This window comes from Limulus polyphemus, unplaced genomic scaffold (assembly GCF_000517525.1).
Source record: "Limulus polyphemus unplaced genomic scaffold, Limulus_polyphemus-2.1.2 Scaffold136, whole genome shotgun sequence".
Classification (NCBI taxonomy): domain Eukaryota; kingdom Metazoa; phylum Arthropoda; class Merostomata; order Xiphosura; family Limulidae; genus Limulus; species Limulus polyphemus.
Genome location: NW_013665746.1, coordinates 91,762 through 100,096, shown reverse-complemented (window position 1 = coordinate 100,096; position 8,335 = coordinate 91,762). Strand labels below are relative to the sequence as shown.

Below are 8,335 nucleotides of genomic sequence, written 5' to 3'. Positions count from 1 at the left end.
TATTAGTTACTGATCACATTTTGATTTATTTAAAAACTTTACTTTTGGTAGTCTATCCTACAACTACTGCTTTTGTTACTTAACGTCTACTAGTTTAGGTTTCGTGATAAAGTGCTTTCTAAATATAGCATGTTAAATAAGGTCTTAATGAAACGGGTATTTTATCCAAATATAAGTTATCTTGAAATATTTGGAAGTAAGTATTCGCTGTATCGGATTTTTAGGTCCTATTTTGTTGGACCTAGGAGGATCAGGTGCACCTTCGACCTCTTCCTCCCCCCCCCCCCAACACTAGATTTTTATTGTTTAAAACTCAGCTTCTTGGTATTTTAGTTTGGTCGAGCTTACACTGCTGGATGTCTCCACAGGCTCCGCGTTAATGATTTTATGTCCAGGTGGCTGAAGTTTTATTTATCCACATGTAATTTTTCCAATGATACTTCCCACACTTACACAATGCTAGGTATTTTCTTAGTTCCGTAATTAAAATTGTGCATTCCCTTTTTAAAGCCTGGTCGATATTATTTGCTGATATCATCAATTTTACATAATTACACACAAATCGCTGGTGCAGGTTTACACAAAGTCCTGCGTTCACACTACAGTTCATTGCAGTAATAACGTAATATACACAAATAATTTTATTTTAGTATACATAAAACAAACCCTTTTTTAAAATAAATTCATAAATGTATCGAAAAAATTTTGTTTATTTTTCTTATAGTATTTGAGCAAGTTTTCAACGTGTCGTCAGATAATCAAGGAATGTTTGTTTGTGTATGTAAAAAGGTTAAATTTGTTGAACGGGGGACTTTTAGGCTTTTATGTGTTATGTATTAGAATTTCGAATAGTCCGAACCGAGTTAACTGATAATTTAAATTTAGTAGTTAAATCGTACTGTTACGTATCTGCTTGTTTGTTTGTTTCTGGTAGAAATTCTTTCCGAGGATCTTCAGCGATACAAGTCCTTTCTTGATTAAACCAGTTTATTCTTCCACGATACAAACTTTTAGTACACAGATGTTCCACAATTAGTACGTTTCTCGTCACTTTAAACTTAACAACTTTTATAATACACGCTATAAATCGCAGCGATTCACAGTCTCGATAACTTCACTCTCGACGAGTGCAACACACACGCACTTTACGGCTCACTAGCTCGAAACTAAAAGAATCATAAATTACACGGAACTCAAAGTAACTACTGCACTCTCTTCATTCTTATCTCTGCTGGCTTTCACTGCCAGGCTTATACACTAACGAAGGGGGCATCTCGAACAAACTTCCCCCATAATTCGAGAAACTTATCATGCACGCAACAAGATTCACGTGACTTCCGCTGTCGTAACAGTACTTTGGATTTAGTATTTAAATATACGCCGATGTATTAGTCAATTTACGATATTTACCAACAAGTTTGATACATAGTTGCTTTTTAACACAAATACGTTTTAATATACACACAACAATACAACTTACAATAATAATTATTACAAATAGTTAGTACAAACAAAGATTTATAAACAAAAGTTTCACAAACTTACAAACAATGTAAAATCTTCTTTCTAGTTTGGAACTCTCTTGATATTTTATCGAGGGTTTGCAATGATCGAGTTAATTAGGAGTTGATGCAAGTTCGATTCGCCGGGAATCTAGCTAGCTTTGTCCTTGGCCACACACGCTGAGCTCTCCATGATGAATTTATGTGTTTTCGTAAAAATACTAATGTCCGATGAGAATCCACTGAAATTAAACGATTTGTAACGTTCAAAATTTATAAATATTCCTGGTCAAATATCCTAAGTTTTCCGATTGATAAGCGTTATAAAAATCAGTTGTAGCTTTCGAAGTTTATAGCAAACTGATTATAGCGAACTACTAATAGACACTCCTCTTTTGGCACGACGCGTTGGTTGTATTTATAGGCGTGGGGAGGTTTACATAAGAATTTAAATAACAATACTGAGCTATATTTAAACGTTTACATATATAGATATATTGTTGATTCATACTCTCGAGAATCTTCTACAACTTTGGAGAAAAGACGGGAGTTTTGCAATACATATCTAACACTACAAGCTAGGCATGTTTTTAAATATAAACTTAATTTAAACAACGTTGATATTAAAATAAATACATAACAAATTCGTTACGTGTGTTTTCTCTAGATGTTCTATCTGTATGTCAGAAACGTTTAACCGTGCAGGCGTATTCTATGAGTGGGATGATGTATGTTCTATATATTTTGAGTGTGGTGTTTGATGAAACTCCTTGATTATTACCTGCTAGACTCGCGCTACATCAGAACCGATTTTTGATACGCTTAATAGGTTCAATCTACGTTAGTTTTGAATCATAAATTAATCCTGAGAATTTTGCAGATGTGGCGACTTTGAGGAGCGACCCATCTATATAAAGTTGAGGTTTGGTTCTGCTTTGTTTTGTTAATTTTGTAAATAGCAAAGCAATGTGCCTTTTCTCTTGTAGGTACCAGTTGGACTGTTGCAGCCTTCTTATTGGTGAACACAGCACTTGGTTCCGGGTTGTTAAACTATCCGTCAGCTTATGACAGAGCAGGTGGTGTGTATTTCGCAACATGTATACAAGTGGTAAGTACATGTATAAATACAACAGACATCGCACAACAAATACAAAAGTTATCACTAGAGTTGTATTAATTGCATAAAACAGCAGAAAGATATTTGCATCAAAAAAGGAAACGTGCGTGAAGAACTAGTAGACTTGCAATCCTGGATCATAGATGCTTAAACCTACAACGTTTCAAGTTTTACTACTGTTCACCTCTCGCTTTTAATCTTGGGTAATGCAGTTACCCTCCTTAGTACCATATTATTATAAAGATGTTATAGTGCAAATAGAAAATAAATCTAAATTGTATCATATGGGTGCGTTTTCTCGTCTCTACTGGCAGCATCTCCCTCTACGGAAGACAGTCAAGAGGAAGATGTTGGTCTCCTACAGTAAGTGTAACAAAATGAATAATATTCAATTTGCTGCTGGTAAATTCACAGAAGTAGGCCTACCCTTTAGTAACTTTCGAGCTTTAATGCCATCCCAATCTTTATAACTTCTTTCTGTGTTTGGAAGAAACCTGAGCAGAGCTTGGCTAATGTAATTTGTGTTTTAAAGGAACTTGGAACAAGGAAAAGCTAGGAAATTTTTTTTACCTCCACCCCCACAGCTAATTCTATGCAACACGGGTGTAATTCACAACATCGTGGTTAAAGCCAGGCGGTAGTTACTGGAAAAAACCGGTTGTCTTGTTGTGTGATGATTACATTTAAAGAGCTTGTTCAACAGTGTAATGTAATACAGCCAACACTTTGTAACCCTTTGGACCTCTCGCTAAGCTTTATTGGTTAGGGTCATGAAAGTTTCACGTTTTTAACTGGAATAAACTAAACTATTTGAAACGTGTATGTCAAACAAGTTCGTGTATTCTCGCAGTTGTATGGTTAATAAGATATTTCAAAAACTAGTACAAAATACCTAATTAATACTTGATGATAATGTACTTCATTATGAGGTTGAAAATACGCCGTTCAACATATAAACAAATTTTATCAAACGTAAACTAAATAACATGTTATCTTAACTTATGATTCAGAATACTTCCTAGAAATCGGTTTATAGGAAAATTGGGTCGTTAGGAAAACTTTTTGGGACCTGTATTGTGATATACAGAACTTAAAGGTTTAGAACAGTTTGGGGTTCGTATTCATATGTGCAGTTATTTGAACGCGACGTTATCTACCACACAACATCTCGTAAAGTTTAATAATTTTTTCTTCTCGAAACTTCTTCACTGCCACTGTCTATGTTCATTTTATTTTCATTTAACACTGTTTTTCCCAGTACTTTATATAATTGTTCATGGATTTTTTTTTTATAAGAGTAATTCTTAGATTGGTTTTTGTTAATCTATTTAAATACCTACTAATAAGTATATAACGATACACAAGGACTAAATAGCATAATATAAGTAAAGCGCTTACAGAAACTGGTAAAAATGACTTAATTATTTGTACCTTTATTTTGCAATTAACAGTATCTTCAAGCACTATACTACAGTAAGTAAAAACATTTTGGTTCATTTTAAGAAATATGGTTATTGTGCGTCTTTCGTTAATATTTAGATCAGTATTTTCTATACAGCGCAGTACTTAAGCTTACTGAGTGCACCCAACATTTTATGACTCAAAATATGACATTATTAAACAAAGTGACAAGATTGTTTTAAGTACAGTAATGCTTGTATAACACTTTTTATAGTTAATATTTGACAAGACCAATATGGAAATTAACATATCAGTCAGACAAGGTACACCATATTCAATAAAAGCAAGAAATCAAGTTAGCGAAAACAGTATTATCTGTATAGCCAATCGTATAATCACGTATTTTGTTGTTTTTTTATCCAATTGGTTTATGTAACATGTACACTTTGTCAGTCAATGAACCTTTGACACATTGCTATCTATTCATCTTAAAAGAAACCTTCCATTCTCTTGCAGTCAGTACGCAGTTCCCTAGCAGACGATGCTCTTATGTTTGTGAACATGTTTCTTAAGCTGGACTTTGGCATATTTCGATCAGTAAGGAAAATGATACTCTGTTAACCCTACGTGCAAAATTCAAGTCAAAGCGTGGATCCAGCAAGTTGTATTTCTTGTAGCTAGAGTATTCTGCCAATTCTATTCAACTCAATTCGGCGTGGCATTAATGCAATAGATATAGGCGGTTGCAATAGTTATGGGCTGTTATATTCACATAGTTTCTCTCATTCAGTTTCTCCCATCATAAATAAAATTACATCAAGAGATCAGCATCCATTACTGCATGCAGAAGATATAGGTGGCACCTCTGATTACACTGGTCGACACAATCGAACTTCTTTTCTCTTATCAAAGATGTACACACACTTTTCTAGACCAGTTCTGCTGATTCCAAATTTGTTTTCGATTTTCTTCTAGTTATCGAATTATGATTGGTGTTAATTTCAGCACAATTTAGGTAATATTCACACATTAGGCTAGTTAATGTTACAACTTTATTAGTTTTTCAGTATAATTCCCATAAACGTTATACACATCATACACTTGGTTAAATTTATACAGTACACACTTATGAAAAAAGAAATGTACAACAACTTAAAATATAATAACTTTTCAAATTTGATCGGTCTCATCACGAAAACTTGACGTGCTAGAAGAAAACCAAAAACACATTTGAAATCAGCGTCTTAAGAACTATCTAGCACACCTAGCATTATACCTGATGGAAATAACTTGTTGGCCAGTGTTATTCGAGCCGATACAATCCTGTTGACTTTGATAGGAAATTTACAGTGTTATTTCTGTCAAGATATATGCAGTGTTACGACAATGTTTATTGTACTTATATTCTATTAAATTCATTGAACAAATTCAAATAAAATGATGGAATTCCAGTAGAAAGCATTTTAATACTTAGTATTTTTTACCTTTTGTTTTGAAACACTAACAAATAATTTAGCAGACTTAATACAGTCTAGTTTTTTTTATACGTTCCTGCTTTATTTGCATTTAGCGAATTGACAGTCAGTTTGTGGAAATATATGAAACAAATATTGATTACAATAGGATGTAAATAACCATACGTTGTAAAACCTGTGCAACAACTCGTGTTGTTTATTATAAAGGGTAATGGAAAGGTAGGTAGTGTACTATAATTATGTTTCTGATTCCCACCCTTTATATTATTTTTTTTTTCTGAGTATTATTTGTGTTTCTCTAACTGTATTTCTGGTATTACAAAAATTGATGGTGATATTATTAACCTCGTTTAGATATTATTCTTTTGTTGAAATTTACCGGGATGGATAGTGGTGCGCGACTTTTGCATAATCATATATGTAAAATCATGATTACATTAATTTGTATTCTGTATAAAAATGTTAGAAATTGGTGAAGGAAGAACATAGAATTAGAAACGCTATTGATCAGTAACTTGTCGTTTCAGTTTAATGGAAAGCAAAGTTTGTTTCTTTAATATAATGGCTATGAAAAGACGCCAGGAAGAACTGGAAACAACTGGTTATTCACAAAGTACCCTAATGCTTATGTTTACATCCCTTGATTGTTGCATTTCGAAAACTTCTCAATCTGTTTCATTCATTAATGTAACTACATAGTTTCGAAAATATTGTAAACACCTATTTTTAGTAGATAAATTACCAAGTTACCTGTCTTAAGTTGCAGCTTGAGCTTTTCTGATTTATATCTACATTGTAGATTTCTGCATTTCAGAGTTGATGATTCAGTATGTGACTCATGACTGTGGTGACCTTTTAGTGTCTGATGGTTAACGTCCGTTTTTTAAATTGTTCTTTTTACTCAAAGCTGGTGTCGCTACTGTTGTTTCATGACTGTTTTTTTTTTTTTGTCTTCATTCTACAGCTGATGGTACTACTTCTGGGGAGCACAATGATTGTTTTGGCTTACTGTTCGGATATCAATCAAGACAACACCTACCATGACGTCTTGATGTCCATGTGCGGCAAACGAGCCCAGCAGCTTTCAGCGATATCCATCATGTTGACTTGCTATGGCATTTGTATAACGTTTCTCATTATCATCGGAGATCAATACGATAGACGTATGTTGTAGAACAGAATGATCGTTAGAGGTTACAATGATTAATATGAAGTTGTCGGATGGTGTGACTATTAAAAATAACAACTAATTATGTTTCTAAATGGTGTGATCATTAGAAATAACAACCAGTAAAGTTGCTAAACATTATGACCATTAAAGATGACGGACCAGTGAAGTAACTAATTGATGTGATCATTAGAAATAACAACCAATGAATTTGTTTAAAAAATGTAACCATAATGGATGACAGACCAATGAAGTTACAAAAGAGCGTGACCAGTATAGACAACAACGACTTATGAAACTGCTATACGCTGTGACCATTGAGATGACAATGATTAATGCTGCTTCTAAACAATGTGATCTCTGCAGCTCAATTCAACAAGAGTAATTTTTCTAATTGTCTAACATCATAGTTCAAGCAGCATAAGCACATTTCCTAAGTATTGGAAATGTAAATTCTTCAATAATAGTACCATATGGTATAATAATTAATGATCCTAGTTTGCCCCTGATAAGGAAAAGCTCATTTTTTGAAAGCGATCGGATTAGAGGGTTTTCGAATTTTTATCATTAATAACCAATACGACAAATGTAAATTTTATATGAACTAATAAAAGATAAAGTTTCATAAAATTAAAAACAAATGCAACTTTCTAATGCATATTTTCACCAGAAACTTCAAAACGATTATTGGGAAGTTTGTTATTGAAAAGTATATTTTATAATTTAACAAGTGACTCGTGGGTAAATATACCTTTATTTTACAATTTTTAATCGACTATTGATTGTTTGTTTGTAATTAAGCACAAAGCTACACAATGGGCTATCTGTGCTCTGCCAACCACGGGTATCGAAACCCGGATTTTAGCGTTGTAAGTCCGCAGACGTACCGCTGTGCCACTGGGGGCTCGACTACTGAGAATTGATTAATTTCACTGTTTTACTAGAATCTGACATTTACGTAGATTGTATAAGATATTAAGAATACTTCATAAAAATGTTTTTGCGCCTTTTGGTCATTAAAATATGGCCCTCCAAACGTGAGATCACAGCTAAATTTTTCATGACTGTTTTCCAGAGCAAAATTCACGACCAGTAGGAGCTAAATAGAAAAGTAAATGCATAAACTTATTATGTAATATGCTGAGATCAAAACATCCATATGTATATCAATGTGTGTTTAGTACCAAGATGTATAGAGGCTTTATTAGATACTGAAGTGTAACGAATTTTTTATTATGTATTTATTTCTAATATGAACGTTGTTTGGATTGAATTTGTATTTAGAAATATGCGTAACTTATATTATCAGATACGTGTTGCATATAACGAATTTGTTATGTATTTATTTTAATGTCAACGTTTGTTTCGAATAAGTTTATGTTTGAGAGCGTGTCTAGTTTACCGTGTTAGTACGTATGGTGAAACTCCCGCCAATTCTCCAAGATTGTAGAACATTCGTGAGCAAGAATCAACAATATTTTCCATTTCCGTATCCGTTATTATTAGAAGGTACTATAGTGTGTCTCGCCTATAAAAACAGCAAGACATCGCGCCAAAAGACAACAGAGACAGGTCTACTATGAAACTGTTATAACCGTGTGAGCTATAAACTGTAATTTTGCTAACCACTATCAACTGGAAAATATACGAAATTTGACCAGGAACAGTTATA

The 8,335-nt window shown here is 33.3% G+C and overlaps 1 pseudogene; it reads left to right on the top strand.

The window, feature by feature from the left end:
* LOC106474078 overlaps nt 1-8,335 on the top strand; it is a 26,292-nt pseudogene that overhangs the window by 6,454 nt on the left and 11,503 nt on the right.